This window comes from Quercus lobata, chromosome 4, assembly GCF_001633185.2.
Source record: "Quercus lobata isolate SW786 chromosome 4, ValleyOak3.0 Primary Assembly, whole genome shotgun sequence".
Taxonomy (NCBI): Eukaryota; Viridiplantae; Streptophyta; class Magnoliopsida; order Fagales; family Fagaceae; genus Quercus; species Quercus lobata.
This window is the reverse complement of record NC_044907.1, coordinates 24,015,659-24,034,822: the sequence shown is the minus strand read 5'-3', so window position 1 is coordinate 24,034,822 and position 19,164 is coordinate 24,015,659.

The following is a 19,164-nucleotide window of genomic DNA, read 5'->3' as shown; positions in this document are numbered from 1 at the left end:
TATTGGTGACTTTGTTGTTAGGTTTCTAATTTGTTTTTCTGGGATTTTTTATTTGTAAAATTTTTATAAGATTTTTCTTTTTGTTTAAGTGGGTCAAACATTTTGTTTAAGAGGGGGGGGGGGGGGTGCAAGAGAAATTTTATTGGGCAAAAATTCAGCAACTACGAACAGCATGTTATTAAATATAGGAATTGCTATAGCTTGATGGTAAAACTCAAAGAAACTTCACAGTTTCTATGAGTTTATGATTTCATGATGATGCACGCGTAATTACTTGTAACATGCCTTTTATTAAGCTATATAAATACCTATACTTTCTAGACCAATTTATCAATTCAGCCATTTGAAAATTTATCTATGGCATGTTGGAGTGGATCTAGAAATTCGGATAGCTATCCATTGTTCAAAATAAAAATTAATAATGACTTTTGGACATTTTCTGGATATATATATATATTTTTTAATAAGTAATAAAAGTTTTATTAATAACAAAAGCGCAATGCGTTTACCATTGTAAACTCACAGCAATAAAAAGAATACAGCCCTGCAAGTCTGTAAGGCAAAACTGTGCTTGGCATTGTTGAATGTGAAGGTAAGGCCAATGCATGGTAAAAATCCTATAATCGTCATATAATTTGCAGAATTGATTTGTTAATGAGCAAATACACAACTCTTTAGTAAGAAGTCCAGTGTCCAACCAATAACAATAACCCTGTGAATCTTAAAGATTATCAGATCATATCTGTACATAAACATAAAATTCCATTGACACCAATTGTTATATATTTTACAGGAGATAAAAAGAAAATGAAAATCTATATAAAATTAAGCTCATTTAAAAATTGAGTCACAGCAATACAAATATGTACTCATATAACTCAGTAGGAAGACCATAGTTCAAAGAATAATATTTGAATGCTTAAAAAGTTCCATGTTTCAGATTAATTTTATGAACAAATTATGAGTTTAGATTAATTAGTTTTTCTGAACTGTTTTGGTTCGATAAACCAAAATTACTGTTCCTACAGCTCTTAGCTCTTAGCTCAATAAATAAATAAAATACAGTATAATAAATAGATAATAGAAATAGATATGGAAAGTTTTGAATGGGCTTTGTCATTGGTTTTTAAATTCGACTTTGGGTTTGGGCTTGGGTTCTATTTTATGAATTTATTTTTGAGTTTAGAATGGGCTGATAGTATATTTTTATTCTGGGCTTAGCTTGAGTTGGGTTTAATGAAGTTTGGACTCGACTGCAATAGTTTTGGAATTGGGCATTTCCTTCCCTGGATTAGACAATAAAAACCAAGTACAATTTGAAGTATTTAATAGTCAATTCTGAACGTTTGTCTCAGAGCATTAGTTTAAACTTTAAAATAAACTGTCATTGCAAATAAATTCCTTTTACTGTTTCCCCCCTCCTAAATTAGGCTTTATAAAATTTTAATTCCTTTCATATTAAAAAAAAAAAAAAAAGATTATTGCAAAATTGTCGCGCATACATGAGTAACACAAATCTAGTTGGTTTGGCTAATCGGGCAATACTAAAACTGCGTGTTTCATTGCCAAATTGAGTATAAATGCATAATAATTGTTGAGCGCTCCATTTCGCTTCAAAAAGCCAGTAAGCTCTACTTCAACTTCAATTGGAGAATTTCGAGTTGTACGTTGTATAGTAAGAGTATGAAAAAATCAAAGCATACCTTGGTATCACCTTCCACCATGACTAGCTAGAGCTGCTCCTCTTCAGCTAGTTGTAATTCCCAAAAGCCCAAAGCTTCTGTAACCAACGGGATACAACTATGAACTTCGTTGGCCCAAGTTTGATTTTATTTAGCATTATTCATAACAAAAAGCCCAATTCGACCTCTAATTTGATGTGGGCTCGTTTGTTTTTGCTTAAATTGAAAGAGGTTTGGGATCCAATTGGGCCGGATGTGCTTTGTCGTATTTAAGAATGAATGGAGCTCAGGCAGTATTATTTAGTAACAGACCGGGTCAAGCATGACTCAGCCCAACTTCGTGCGTGTGATCGAGAGAAGCAATAAATTGGGCTCTTCTTTGCAACAATTATTTATTCATTATTTTCAATGTTTTAACTCTATAAGGCCCAATTAGACAAAGTTATTTTTAAACATTCAGCAGTTTTGATGACCTTTTCTTTTCTTTTTTCTTTTTTCTTTTTTTTAGGAAATTGATGACCTTATCTTGGTATTAAATAGCTGGCCTATATGAAATTAGATTACAAATTTAAAGTGGAGTTGTTTAATCCTCTTATTTGAGATATTTATATGAGATCTCTTTCAATGCAATACTTACTAACACAAATTTTATTTTTTAAGGTCTTATTAAGATAATATTGATCCTGCCTTATCTCACATTTTAGCATTATAAGGTCTTGAAAACTCCATATTAGGGGCAATTGTGTGTCTAACGTGAGAAAGAGAGAGAGGCTTATAAATTACCACATGGGCAAAATTTACACTACCAAGAACTATAAGTTCAGTTTATTGTAAGTACGAACTAGATGTTCCTTTTCCCTTGAATTTACATGATTTGATGTGCATTTTCTTTGCAACTTTCTAGCATGGAATCCTAAGTTAGTAATCTCTTAAGATTCTTTTTGTTCTTCATGTTTATCCTTTGCTAAGTTACCTTGGTAATTGGGAAAAAAGAATTCATAAAGCCTACTGTCATTATACTAATATACTTACTATCATAGATGTGGCAAGTTATCTTTTGGAAATCTGGTCTTTGATTTTTGCCCATCTGCCCCTTCCTACAAGTTTTCCATTGCAATCTTTTGACTTGATTTCAAGGTCAATTACAAACCATTATATGATTACTTTGAAAAAAATAAAATTACAGAGCATATGCATTTTGTTTTCTTTTTATATGTTCTATATTTGACTACTTTGAAAGTATTTAACTGACTGCATCTTACCCATTTAAATCCTTGTTCCATTTTGTATTAACCACATATTGTACAACTCTATTATTTAGATACAATACAATTATTAGACATATATTGTTTTTCATGTATCTAAGTTTTCCTTTAATAATTCTTTGTTACCATCAATGTCATGAGAAATAGATTTCATTTATGTAATGAGATTTTCCCCCTTTTCTTCAAAAACAAATAGAGACAATATATAAATTGAAGAAGACATGAAATGTTTTTCCTAATTTGTGCTATTTATTGTTTCAGATATGTAGAGAATGAACCAGAGGAAGATTGAGTTTCAATTCCAATGTAGCTTTGTCTTATGACGATTTAGCTTGGGATAATCATCTAGAGGCTTGAAGATGGCTTTTCTAATTATTATTTTTATATTGTTTTTACATAGGCAATAAGTCATCTTCATTCAGCAGGATAAGAAAGGAAATGGTGGACGAGAACCAAGTGACTAGCTGCCGCACTATTGAGGCTTAAGAAAATAGTATTTTAACCACCATTTTTCCTTGTCAATGGTTGTAAGTATTTGATAAAGAGTTTCATTTGAAGACACTAACATTATTCATTATTGAAATTTAACCTTTTTAATGCCTTAGCAAAACTCGGCTACTCCAGTCAGGAAATTATGCCTTTTCTTATCACTCTTGGCAGATTTTGAACAATAGATTATATCTTTAAGTTATTTATAGGTTTTAAGAGTCAATCTTAGTTTTTCTTTTATATATATATATATATATATAATCAACCTTAGTTACATAGTAAAACAATGATAGAAAGTTTTTTATAATTCATTTGATAATTATTTTGTAGATTATTTGAGTTTTTAATTGTAACCAAAATTCCATATGAATGGGATTAGCTACCTTTGCCATTTATTTATTATTCTTTTTAATGTTGTAATATGTCCTGCTGATTCTATATTTTCTTTCTTTTTCTTCATTTTTTTCTCTCTCTTTTTTCTTTTCTTTTTCAATCAAACTAAGTTTGCCATATATAGCCAAAAGCTTTGTAGCTTAATTGGCAATTCTCATGGACTAAGTGTTTGGAGGTCTAAGAGAAAATGGTTCAACCTATAAGATTGATAGTATATTGTAACTAAAAAAAAAAAAAAAGTTTTCCATAAATGATTTACCAACACATGCAATTACTTTTGAATGCCATTCAACAAACATGATCAAGCTAAATAAGTTAATTTAGATTTATGTGTTGGCTTTAATAGCCCTCCCATCTTGAAGTTGTAGGATAGGATAAGAAGTTATTGGATTCAATTTAACCGTGAGTATTCTGCATTTGAAGAATACAGTCCCAATAGGTAGAAGTGTTTGGAGGTCTAAAAGAAAATGGTTCGACCTATAGGATTGAGAGTATATTGTAACTAAAAAAAAAAGGTTGGTTTTCCATACATGATTTACCAACACATGCAATTACTTTTGAATGCCATTCAACAAATATGGTCAAGCTAAATAAGTTAATTTAGATTTATGCGTTGGCTTTAATAGCCCTCCCATCCTGAAGTTGTAGGATAGGATAAGAAGTTATTGGATCCAATTTAACCGTGAGTATTCTGCATTTGAAGAATACAGTCCCAATAGGTAGATCATTGGCTAAGTTTTCCATAAGAACACTTCTTTTTAGGTTTTCCATGAAGAATATAGTAGGGTTTTCTCTGTCTTGCTCACTCCAGAAATATCTTCAAAACACTTCTCGTACTTCCTCTAGAACCTCCCCTAGACAATTAAATTTCAGCCACAATTTGACTAGAGTTCTGGAAGCTGCCTTGAGAAAGAAATAAGAAAAGGGGAGAAGTACAGAAATTGACAACTTGTAGAAACTGATAGAAAATAAATTAAGCCAGCTAGGAGCTTCAATAATGTCGATTACTTGAATGACCTCCAGCAAGTATAAATAGAAGCCAAGGAGTTCCCACATGTGTATATTAGCATAATCACCAAGCCTTTGTTAAGAGTGTCCATGTGTCTTACAAAAGTGAAGTGTGTATGGTGGAGTGGTGTCCATTAAGTCTATAAGTTGGCGTGTGTGTCTAAGTGAATGTAGATTGTGTCTATGTACAAGCGTGTTATCATTATTTTGAAATAAAAGGTTGTTTGTTCTGTTTCATGTTGTGCTCTTTTTGTTCAGGAATTTAGTATCAGAGCTTCAATTAGTTCAACAATCTGCAGGTATCAGAACAAGGAGATCAAAGACTGTGTTTGTGCTGTCTATGAGTATATTTGGAGGTGCTCATTTTGCTCGTATACAATCTGGAATTGTGAAGCTTGTGATCTAGGAATAACCTTACTTATTTGTGTGAGAGATTTTGCCAAACCGTGATGGTGGACCTCCAAGTTATTGGTAGCATTAGGAGGCTCAACAACCAGAATCACAACACGTGGTCGACTTGCATGGAGTTATACTTGCAAGGACAAGATACGTGGGAGATTGTGGTTGGTGGCGAAACCACACCTCCTAAGAATGTTGAAGCATTTTGGAAGTGGAAGATTAAAACTGGGAATGCTATGTTTGCAATTAAGACAAGTGTTGAGGAAGAGATGTTGGAGTACATCAGGCAGGTGTGCAAACACACCAAGGGTAGCATGGGACACCTTTGCAACACTATTTTCAAAGAAAAATAAGGTGGGAAGTTGCTTGAGAATGAAATGATTTAAACCGTAGATATATCTGTTTACCACTCCTCGGGCCTCATAGGTGGTGGTATCACACCCTTCTCAAAGGAACCATACGTGACACATGTAAATATGTTGTAAACACAAAGAATTACGCATGCAGAGGTATAGTACATGTGAGGATCCCGAAAACATGTATGGGTACGTACTTTGCTTTTGCTTGTGCATGCATGGATGGTTACCATAGGAACCCATATCTCAAAGAAGGTTGCCAAGGTATTGTTTTATTTCACCCACCAAAGATTTGATTGGGTTACATGTTGATTGAGTGCGTTCTAGGTAGATGCATATTGAGTTCCACATTAGGCATATATTGAGTTAATTTGTATTTTATATATTAACAATTATAAGAAACTTCAACCAATATAGTTTATAGTTAGCCCTTGTCTTTGTGTTTTTACATTATTTTTGGAAATACCTTTCATTTTCCTTCCATATCAATAATATTCATGCCATTGCTTTTGATTATACGTCTAAATTACCTAAAGATGAGCTTTATTAATTACTGCCATATATGGGTTTACGTTTCATTTTCCTTTTGTGTCAATAATATGCATGTTGCTTTTGATTATACGTCTAAGTTACTTAAGATGGGTTTTTATTACCACCACAGATATTGACTACTGCAAATGCATAGAGGGCAATAACAATTGTACGAGCAAAAATCTTGTGTTAATGACCTTGGAAGTCATCATTGTTTGTGTATTTTGAAAAAGAGGCATGTACCCTTCCATCATCCAATCAATCGCTATTAATTAAGCTCTCTAGCGGTGCACTCTTGAACAATGCTTATTGAATTTGCAGTTGATTGTTAATTACGCTGCACCATGAGTAATTAATTAATTTTTTTTTTTTTTTGAGAAACAAGACCAAGTCCACGGATATTAATTAAGAAACTGAATAATCTGCTGAAACAAATACGTCTCCATCAAATGGAACATATTCCATTCAAACTATCAAAAGAAAAGAAAGCCTTGCTCTTTGGGTTAAAGCATGAGCAACCGTATTGTCTTGCCTAATAATACGAGAGACGAAAAACTCCTAAGGAAGGTTACAAAAATTAAAGTGTCTTTAGAAAACATGTCACCATTTTGAAGACCTTTATTCCAGTTTCTGAGTCACCTTCAAAGTGGCATTGTTGAAGGCCAATTTCCGTTGCAAAGAGCACTGCCCATCTAGCTGCAACCATCTCCAAGCACTCTACACTAAATGGTTTTTGAATATTTTCTGCCAAAGCTGCTATAATCTGCCCCATGGCGTCTCTAATCACAACACCAACCCCAGTTTCATCATTCTCACTGAACATCGCACCATCGAAGTTTGCTTTAAACTCACCTAGTTCAGGTGGCAACCAGTTTTGACGACGAGGGATTTTTCCACTGCTGTGCACCTCTCTCCATAATTTTCATAAGAAAAACCCACTCCACCCTATCATAGACCTTAATCATATCTAATTTCATAGCCATAAAACCCACTTTCCCAGTTTTCTTTGTTTTCATTTAGTACTTAGAGATTACATTGATCTATCTATATGATATTTCCTACTCTCATATAATAATAAGTTTCACTAATCAAATTTATAATGAGGTCCATCATTTATGTGAGAAAAGGAAGTAACACTATTTTCCCTGCAACATTTGGTTGTGAAGATTTTGTAATTTATGTTCATGAATGTTGCTTTGTCTTATGATGATTTAGCTTGGGATAATCTCTCGAGGCTTGAAGATGGCTTTTCTAATTATTTTTTTATATTGTTTTTACATAGGCAATAAGTCATCTTCACTCAGTAGGATAAGAAAGGAAATGGTGGACGAGAACCAAGTGACTAGCTGCTACACTGTTGAGGCTTAAGAAAATAGTATTTTAACCACCATTTTCCACTATCAATGGTTGTAGGTATTTGATAAAGAGTTTCATTTGAAGACTCTAACATTATTCATCATTGAAATTTAACCTTTTTAATGCCTTAGCAAAACTTGGCTACTCTAGTCGGGAAATTATGCTTTTTCTTATCACTCTTGGCAGATTTTGAACAATAGACTATATTTTTAAGTCATATATAGGTCTTAAGAATCAATCTTAGTTTTTCTTATATTAAAAATGAAAGTTCAAAAACGTGTAAAAACACCCTTGAACGTTTAGACCTCCAAATTACAATTTAGCCAATTTAAGCAATATGTCAAACAACTAGCGTGCGGAAACTTAACATATGCTATAATATAAAATTGGTTAAAATCTATCTAAGCCAACACAAAATAAAATCCACAGCAGATAGTAAAAAGGCAAAGATAGAGAGGAAGGAAGATGCAAATACAAAGACAACACGCGATGTGTTATCGAAGAGGAAACCGAAGCCCTCGGCGTAAAACCTCTCCGCCGCCCTCCAAACAGTAAACAATCCACTAGAAAATACAGTTGGGATACATGGACAGCAATAGACCTCCAAGCCTAATCTACTCAGTGCACCTAAGCCTTCCAAACTTCTTGCTCCAACGAAGTTGCGCTGAACCTTTTTCTTTTCTAGCTTCCCGGATTCCACTACTAGACCGTAGTATCAACCAATGAAGATTGGTTCCTTCCTAACTGTTTCCCAGAAATCCAAACAGCTGTCTCACAGTGATGATGATGGTGAGAATCAGGTTTGGTATAATGCCTCTCAAGGATTTGACAATGGAGAGGAAGAGAGTTGAGGAATTTAAAGAGACTCTAAGGTATAGATTGTGGGTGAAACAATCTGGTTTTTCTTTAGGGTTTCTCTCTCAAAATTCTCTCTGGAAGCTCTCTTTCAATCGTGGGTAATAGGGGTATTTATACTGGAGTGGGAGAGGAATGTGAAACGTCAGGTTTTTACAAAACAGGGGTGGCTCGCGGCTTGACCTCGCGGCTTGACTAAGTCGCGAGATCCAGTCGCGAGTTAACCGTATGGCCAGTTGTCCTGTTTTGTCCTGTAGTGCTCCAGCTAGCATAACTGTTCATCTTCCAGCATGTTTGGCACGTGTGCTGCGTCGGCGGCTTGCAGTCGCGAGTCACCCGCGAGTCCCAACCGCGAGTCTCTGTTTTCTTGCACACTCTTGAGCAATCTTCACTCTATCTCACTCACTACCCTTACATCAAACCCACCTAAATACAGGGTTACTAAATGCTGAATTACAAGCAAATTTGGCATGGCATAAAGCCAATTAGATGGTTGAATAAATTCAACCTTAAAAAAAAAAAAAAAAAAAAAATCAACCTTAGTTACATAGTAAAACAAGGACTAGAAAGTTTTTTATAATTCATTTGATAATTATTTTGTAGATTATTTGAGTTTTTAATTGTAACCAAAATTTCATATGAATGGAATTAGCTACCTTTGCCATTTATTTATTATTATTTTTAATGTTGTAATATGTCACGCTGATTCTATCTTTTCTTTTCTTTTTCTTCGTTTTTTTGTTTTGTTTTGTTGTTTTTTTGTTTTGTTTTTTTCTTTTCATTCAAACTAAGTTTGCCATATATGGCCAAAAGTTTGTTTCCTCTCCAACAGATTTTTGAAAGAATAAAGTAGTCTTATCTGCATTTATTTGTTGACCTAATGCTTTTTCATACACCTTCAAAATGGTTTGGATAGTTACTACCTCCTTTGCTCTTGCCGGACAAATAGAAGGCTATAATCTGCAAAACATAAGTGAGAAATTTTTGGACCTCCCCTAGAAGGAGAAAATCCTTGAGTCTTCCCATCATTTATAGCATTTTGAATCAACCCATTTAACCCCTCAGAGCATAAAAGAGATAAATATGGGGATAAAGGGTCCCCTTGTCTCAAACCCTTTGATGGAAAAATATGACCCCTTGGTTCCCCATTTACCAATATAGAAAAGGAGACAAAACTAAATACACTCATAAACCCATCCTCTCCATTTTTTATGAAAGCCCATCCTGTCCATAATTTTCTTAAGAAAAACCAACTCCACCCTATCATAGGCCTTACTCATATCTAATTTCATAGCCATAAAACCCACTTTCCCGGTTTCTTTGCTTTCATTTAGTGCTTAATGATTACATTGATCTATCTATGTGGTATTTCCTTCTCTCATATAATAATAAGTTTCACTAATCAAATTTATAATGAGGTCCATCATGTGAGAGGAGGAAGTAACACTATTTTCCTTGCAACATTTCGTTGTGAAGATTTTGTAATTTATGTTCATGAAAATATTTATACCATAAAAGTATAGTGACATAAATTTTTTTTGCACTACTTTCCTTATATTTGTTGAAATTGTATATTGTTTCTAGTACATTAATTGTAAAAATAGGTTATTTTGAATCAATGTGAATATATGTTCCAATTACAACTTACTATCTTCATAACTTATTAAAAGATTATAAAAAGAAAAAGTAAAATGAGAAATTAATATAACATTATTAGAGCTATATCTATAGGTTTAAGTTTTTAGATTAGGTAATGTCTTTATATATTTCTATAGGGCAATGATGTAGAAAAAACTACCTATTTTCTGAGGGGAAATATCCCTTTGATTAATATATTTCTATGGAAATCCAGAAACATGCTTGAGGAGAGGATCGTGGAATTTGCTTTAGAATCTCATATCCCAATAATAAATGCCACGGATATGTTTGAGAGACTTCAATGAAATTTTATCGACAATAGAGAAAACAGGAGGTCCCGAAAGATCCTAGCAACAAATGGAGGGCTTTAGGGAGGCTATAAATATCTGTGGGTGCCAAGACATGGGGTTTAAAGGGCAATATTTTACTTGGTGCAACCAATGATCGGGGAGGGGAAGAATCCAGCTAAGATTAGATAGAGTTAGCTACAGTGGACTGAATAGAGCATTACCGAAACTCTAAAGTTTTTGTTGACTTCTGACCATTGTGCCATTTTCTTGATAGACCAAACAAAATCCACCTATATATAGGAAAATAAGATTCCACTTCAAAGTTGTAACGTCTCACCTCTTTCAAAAAAAAAGGGGGGGGGGGGGGGGGGGGTCAGATTTTTTAAGGCTCACACATGCCCCACCTACACCACTCACTACCTACTGCACATTTCACTCCCTCATTCTCTTGGCCAGCCAACTAAAGGTCCTTCTTTTTTCTTTTTCCTTTCACACAAACACAACATACACTACCCTCTACCTCTCTCTTTTCACCTTCTTATCGGTGCTCATCTCATAGCCACCTCCACCATTTTTCCAACAAGGTTTACTGGAAAACTCTATAGAAAAAAACTAAGGCTCACTCATCTCTATTATATGAGATAAAAATTTCTAATATTTTTGGGGGGTTTATATGCTTTTGCTAGAGGCTTTCTTTATCTAAGTTTTGATAATGATACTCATATGATTTATGAGTTTTGGAACTGATATTCATGTGCTTATATGTATGGGTTTTGTCTTAGTAGATTTATTTGATGAGTGGATTTATTGTTTTTACAATGGCGACTATCTAAGTGGTGAAGATTTTGGGGTTTTGACTTTTTAATGTGAAATAGATGGTGAATGTAATTTTTATTGATTATTTGGAGTTAGTTAAAGATTCAAATTTTTTGTCTCGGAGGATATTATGATTTTTAGTATCATGGGTCTCTTGTTGATGTGGTATAAATCTTGTGGCAAGTACTTATGAGGTGTCGAGGTTTTGATGTTAGAGATAATACCTTGAATGATTTATGAGTGTAAATTGGAGTCTATGCGTTGTGAATTAAATTGTTGAGAAATTTTGGAAGTGGAATACATTACTTGTGAGTTTAAATACTAGGCTTGCCTAATTAATTGGTTATTTGGCAATTCCTAATTTGTAGCTAGATACAATTCCAAGCTTTATGCTTTTTGTGATAGGTTTGCTTGATATTGTTTAGATTCTAGCTAATCTCCTTTGGAGTTTGGAGAATTAGGCTTTTGTGGGCTGTGAGGGAAGTAGATTTTTAATGGGATTTTTGGAAAATAAACATGTTGCATAAAGAATTGTTTTTGGGTTAAGCACATTTTGGAAAATTGTTTATGGAAACTATATTTTCCTAGGAAGTTTTATGCTGTAACTTTAATGTATGTGATTATTTGTGAAAAGGGCATCATATTTGGTAATGCATATGGGGAAATGCATGATTTGTTAGCATGGAGAAGATAAGCATCTTTTATAAAATTCATGGGAATAGATTTTGGGAAATTTACGCAAAATATTTATGACAAGAAATGGTTTTGACGACTTTGAGAATATTGTGGATATTTGATTATTGCAATATTTTATGAAACTACTTGGGAGTGAACTGTGTATTTTAAATACATTAACTTGTGAGGTTTTGATGTGGTTTTGCCATTGTTCCGTGATATTGGTAATTGCCCCGTCTTTGTGATGACGTCTATGTGATGACCCCGTCTATGTAACGACCCATTTGTGTGATGACCCCATTTGTGTGACGACCTTGTCATGTGGCCTTAGGTGAGGTTTCTAGTTTTAAAATGGTATTGGGTATTTTATGGTTCACATTGACTAATATGTAGTTTCATAGTTATTTTGGGAAGTTTGGTGTTACATCATTTCTATCATTCTTTTCATATTGTTAATGAAGTTGATTTTGCATAAATTAAATGAAAATTCCCAAATTGTAGCAGGTTTTCTGAAATGCTCATTATTATGAGACTTACATTTCCTCCACCCCCATTAATTATGCTACTTACTGGGCTCTATCTCATCCCATCCTTTCACAAACTTTTTCAAAGTAGGCAACAATCATTTTGAAAGTTTTTGTGGCCAGCAGTAGTTAGACTAACTACTGATTGAGGCTAGACTTTTATAATGGTGATCTTTAGATGTTGTACAACTTAGAGAAAGCTTGACTCATACTTTTGTATCTAATAGTAGTGGTGATGACTTTATTCCCATTGATGGGATAAGCTGATGATGTGTAATTATATTTATTTAGACCTTCATTTGTTTGTGGCTAATGATCCTTGTAATTATCGTGCATATAGAGCTTTGACTTATTTTGGGAGTATATTTAATGAAATTATTATGAATATTCTTGATGTTGGTACTTGGTATGGACTATTTGGATTGATTTGTCAAAAAAGAAAAATATACAGGTACCTTTGGATTGTATTTCTCATGCTTTGGACCCTTTGGGTTTGGAGCGTGACAAAAGCTTATTGACTAAGAATGAAAAATGCAAGGAAGTTATCAAGGATATATGGAAAATTTTCTCAAGTATACAATCAACTATTGTGCTAGTTGAAGGTCTAAAAGAATGCGAAGCTGGTTTAACTAGATGAATAAATGTTAGCTACTATCCTCAAAAAATTCAAGCGAAAAGGAAAACCCTCCGAGCTTTGGTTCAAAAGAATGGGGATGGCAGTAAGGGATTAGAAATAGATGGGCTTTGTAAAAAAGTTTGTTGGTTAAAATGAATTAACCCCTTTGCAAATTAATTAATTACCCAAGTTAATTAATTAGTCAAATTACGTGCAATTCAATTACATGCAATGGCGTGGTAGCACAAACAAATCACCAAATAACTAAATGTAGAGGAAAATAAATTTGACACAGTTGATTTGTTTACAAATGAGGAAAACCACCGAGGCAAAACCCCACCGGGTGAATTTAAGGTCACCACTCCCGAGAATCTACTATTATCAATCACAAGTGGTTACAAGTATAAGGAATCCTAGTATCTAATACCAATCTACAGTTGAACCCTTACCCCAATACCCAATTAGACTTGTATTATAGCGGCAATCTCTCTATTCAATACACGAATCCCAGTACGTGACTAACTAATGATGCACAAATCCCAGTACGTGACTAACACACCAACTTGAGGAAAATGTTGGTTGCAAAGTTCTTCAGTTCATCAACAATGAAGATTAGGAAACTCCTTGATCACAAAACCCTTGGCATAAAGACGCAGTAGCTTCTGCAGAGAGAATGATGAACTAGAGCAATTTCTGTCTTCGGTCACAATATGCATGTATATTCTTTTACATCACCTTACATCCTTGTGACAGCTCTTAAAATAATTCTTATATATGTCTATGGTTGTGAGAAAAGAAACCCTACACAAATACTCATGGATATGCGTGTAATCAGATTTGGAAAACTTGATTTCGTAATTCTTGATAGATACAGCTTGTGTCGAGTTTCTGTCGAGCCTCAACTGTAATTCTCGATAGAAAGGATCCTATTAAAACTTCTGTCGAGCTTTAATGACCACACTTCACTTGTTTCTTGGTCAGACGTGCATGGCTTCAATACTTAACTTCAACACTTGTTTTTTGAAGTACTAAACACATTCTAGATCTATCCAATTACAAGTAAAGTGTGTTTTGTCAAAGGATTAACCAATTACATAAATATGTCCCTAACAATCTCTCCCTTTAGCAATCTGTGACAAAACCACAATAAGACAAATAATCATGAGAGAAGTCTTAAATTACTAAACTCATAACCACTTGTTGAATTACAAAATAAATCTAACCCTAACATAAACTCTTGAAAAACTTTGCAAGAAGAGAGTTCATGGCATGGTAGACTTTCACAACCTATCTTTCCGAAGCACTTAAACAAAACTCATCAAGGCATCATGTGTGAAACAGAAATAAAAATTGCATACATAAAGACACATGTGTATATAGAGAGAAAAGAAACAACACATGTAGAGACAGGTGAAGAAAAACATACATCATCATATATATGAAAAATAGAATACAATGTATGTCATAAATAATGGTCACAAGACCGGTATAGAAGAGGCTAATGTATAAAGAAAAGAAAAGTACATAAGAATCTCACTACATTCCTCAAAAAGTATAAACACTTCCCCTGTCAAAAAAGAGTCATATACTAACTCTCCCCTACATACAAGACTACTCTCAACCCAAAACTACTCTCCTTTTTTGTCACGAATGACAAAGGACAAGTCACTGAGAGGTCGTCAACTCGTCATCACTAGAAGAGCTAGCATCACCAGCATCATCATCATCCGCTGAAGCCTCTAGAGAATGAGATGGAGAAGGAGTGAAACCACCAAAGCAAGCATATCGACGGGCGATGTGACCGACTCAGGTGTTTATCTGACACATCTCATCGGTGAGATAGTCAAGACAACCACCAAAGTCAGCCTCCATCTGCTAAGGCTATGCCATGATGGCCTCCAGGGTCACACCAACTACCGAAGAAGAGAAAGGAACAATAGAAGTAGCAGGATCAATCGTCTCCGTCCGTGGCTGCTTCGGTTGAAGCTGGGCCTCGCTTCGCCGAACAGAACCGACGCTGATGGCACCCATGATGGTGAAGTAAGGAGAGCCAGGAATGGGGATGGAGAAGTGTCAGAGGATCCGTGTGATAGTCAAAGGAAAGATGAGCTTATCACGTGTAGCTGTATCTACACATTTAGAATAGATGTGATGAAGTGAAAAGGGAAGTCAATAAAGAGGTCCTCAAAAAGAGACAAAAGCAAGCAAGCATGAGGCTCAGTAATGGAGTTATAGTGAGACAACGAAGTAAGAGTAAAAGTCATCACCATGTTAAGGAACCTCGGGCCTTTGGCAAAAGCTCGAGCATAGGGTGTTTAGCTTACCACCCCATGTGGAAGGAGTCTCACAGAAGTGAGAGAGAAGCTTGTCTTTGGACATAGTCCGAAGATGCTAACAGCTGGGGTAGTTAGGATGCGCTACCCTCAAAATGTGTAGTACCTCAGATATAAGATATGGGGTAACTACGATATGTGTACTTCGGAATGTAGTAGCAAACTGAGGTACAGAGGAATCGATACCATGTATATTAGAGTAAAACTTCTGTATAAAAACAGTGGGACATCTCAAGGGTCTCTCAAGAAGAGATTCCCAACCCCAGGTCCGAATAACAACAAGGAGAATCCAACAGGATAACTTGGCATTCCGGATAAACGCCACATTTGTGGAAGTTCTCTGAGAAGTCCTTTCGAGCCTTCTCATCATGGAACCAAACTTAGAGGGGAGGGATGAGATCAGAGGAAGAAGACCCGGAACCTAGAAGAGGATTTTGAGCCAAAGTGGATTTACGCGCTTTAGGTGCCATAGCATAGTCTATCCAAGAGAGAGAGAGAACAGAACACATCACAAACTAGAAATAGGAATGAAAGGAAAAGACATATGCATGAAAAATGCATGAATATGTGACATGCAAAATGTAAATGCATCATGGGTAGAATCCAATCCAAACCTTCCAGCACACAATCAACAAAAATCAATCACATATCTAAAATGCATGAAACATTGTTATAATGCAATGAGAATGCAATGCATGAGCATATAACATTAAAACAACAACACCTAACCCAAAAGTTTCACAAAAAATCTCAAAAACTCCAAAAATTTTCAAAAACCCCAAAACCTAGGTCAAAAATGCATGAATGCATGTAAAAAGAGGGTTTAAGAACACTTACCAAGTGATTGAGGCTTGATTTAGGCCAAAAATCACGTGGGTAGAGAGATTTGAGTGTTTGGGGCGAGAGAGTAGTGAAATCTGTCAAGAGAGAATGAGAAAAGTGAATCTAAAATTGTGCCTCAACTATAAATATAAAACACAGCTCGATGGATTAAGGTATCTATCAAGATTTGTCGAACACTAAATCTCGATAGAAATGAATCTGTTGAGGTGCTATCTAGGATCTGTCAACAGCAAAAATAACCTCGATGGATTGAGAATCTGTCGCGAAGCTATCGAGTAGACAGAGAGCTCAGAAAATTGGCTCGGTGGATCGAAGAAGCTATCGAGAATCTATCGAGAAGTGTGAAGCTGTTTCCATAATTTCATTGATTTTCTCTAGACTTATTATTTGGAATTTATGAAACTATATTTAATTCAAGATATATAAATGAAGAAAATATTGAAAAAGAAAATGTTTTATGAAAATGAAAAATGAATGAACAAAAACATACTTCAACAATAAATTTCTTGATCAGAGAACATAAGAATATTCGACCTTCTATTTATTTAAAAAAAAAAAAAAAAAACTATGCTCACAATATTTTCACAACAAATCCTAAGTGACAGGTTGTTATTGACTGTTACAGGTGGGCAAAAAATAATTCAAGTTGTGAATTTAAATTAAAACTAATAATAACTTACCAAATATAATTTATTGTGAAAATAGTGTAAAAATATTGTAGTTAGAGCACTTCTCTTAAAAAAAATAGAAAATGTAAGAAATTAAGAATAGGTCGAGATTTAAAAATTAGGTGATATTATGTAAATTAAGGTTGAGAAAGATCTAAAAAAAAAAAAATTAAGGTTGAGAAAGGGAGTACTCTAAGATGAAATAATCTAAAAGGAAAACATTGAAAGAAAGAAAAATTCTAAGCTATTAAAGTGTTAATTTGAAAAAGAAAACTTAACGTGATTTACGTCACAACAATATAATAATTTTTCTTTTTCTTTTATGGTATGGGTAAACGTTGGAACCTTATTTATTTAGAGAAGTGCTACGTTTATAATAAATTCTAAGTAGTAAGTTGTTACTAATTTTAACTTGAACTCATCACTTAAATTACTTTTTTGCTCATTAATAGCAATTAGCAACCAATGACAACCTGCTTTTTATGATTTGTTGTGAAAATGTCGTAAACATAGCATTTCTCTATTTTTGAAGATTAGAGTAATGCTACAATTACAAACTATTTTACAAAATTTTTACAAATTGTTGATATGACGAATTCTTACTAGTTCTCATTTGAGCCCACCACTAACATCATGATGATAGACTAAAAATTCTCGCATTATTTTACTAAAACTTATTTGGTTGCTTCCATAATAATAATAATAATAATGGTAAGGACTAGAATCATGGTCCAAGCCCACTTAAAATAGTATGACTTAGTACAACAAGTCCAAAATAATAAACTTGTAAGAGAATGGGTTTTATGAGCCAAATACAATGCAAAGCAAGTACAGACTTAAGAATAATTGGGCTAGCAATATTAACATAAGTGCAAGAGACGCAAATTTAGTATAAAAATCTTCCTCGGGCAAGTCCAAGGAGGAGTTGTTCATTAAAGATCAACGTGGTTGCTTTTACAATGAGATTCTATATTATTTGCCACACACACTCTCTCTTTCTCTCTCTCTTTGTATCAGATGTCTATCCCCTATTTATGTGGGGATCTTTTCCTTATATAGTCCCCTTCGTTGCATCTTAGCCCTCCACCTGTATGATTTAGGGAATCTATTTGGATGCTTGTCCTATCAGGACCCCTTTGAAGGTGGTAGAGAGGGCTATGAGCTATGAAGTCACTGTTTAGGTGTTTTTTCCTCATAAATGAGGCCAGTTCAGTTGGTGCAGTGCATTAGATGTGGAGGTGGTAGTCACCTTTTCAGATATTTCCTCATTTGATTGCTTCCACGACTCTATTGTCTTCCCTGAAGCTTTACTTTCCAGTGTGGGTAGTTACTTAAAGTATTCTCGAGTTATCTTTACTCCTTGGGATCCTCGGTCAGTGGACCGATTCACCCTTTCTCCTCAGACCTCTTATCCACGTGTTAGATTTTGGTTCACGCATATATGGCTCTTTATTCATCCTCAGACAGAGCCCATGGCCCAAAAATGAGCTTGGATCATTTACTCCCATAATAGCCCCTCAAAACTCCACTCATTCCCGTTTCAGAGAAGATGGGGTTTTGATTACATTTAGCAATTCTCACACATTTTAGGAGTGTTCACACGTGGTGTGTCTTTTCGCTTGCTCTGCGCACGTCCCTGACACTTCGGCATTCGCAACGCTCCATTTATTACTTAGTACGACATTCTGTCTCCTACGTTCTACAGTGCGATGAAGATCCAATTGTGGAGATCTTTTATGGGGTTTTGAGCAAGAGTTTTCTTGCTCATCTTTTCTCCCTATATAAGAGTTGTAGTGGGGGGGGGGGGGGACCCTTTTTCCCATTTTTCTCAACCTTCAATCTTTCAAAAAAATGGTCTGAGGTGCCCCACTCTCTAACTTTGTAAGTGTCTTCTAGTTTTTACGCAGCTCTTAGAGTTCTTTCTTCTTCTTTTTTTCTTTATTACCTTTCTTAGTGAAATTGGTAGATTTCTTAGATTAGTTGACACACCCAAGAAGATGCAAGCTTTTAAAGTCATATTTAACATTCCTACTAGGGTAGAAATAGAACACTGCCACTTAGGGGAATGGCATACCAAAAGACCAAAGGATGCCGTGGTTATAACTATGATTGCCTTTATAGAAGGCGGGATGCAAATCCCCATGGGTAAAGTCACAAGGGATTTTTTAATTTTCTATAGGCTCTATCCAACTCAGTGCTCTCCCAATTTAGGATACAAGGTAGTGTAGACATGTTAAACCATAAAATGGGAGTTAATTTTACCCATCACGACCATCACAATGTAAATTTGGTGTATAATTGCCAAAACCTCAAGGGCATGGGATATTACTTTAAAACCAAGGTTCCCTCGGTCAGGCTGATCTCCTGCCTTCCTGAATCCAACAAGGGCATGGACAAGGACTTTCTGATCGTCCATTTATTTATTAT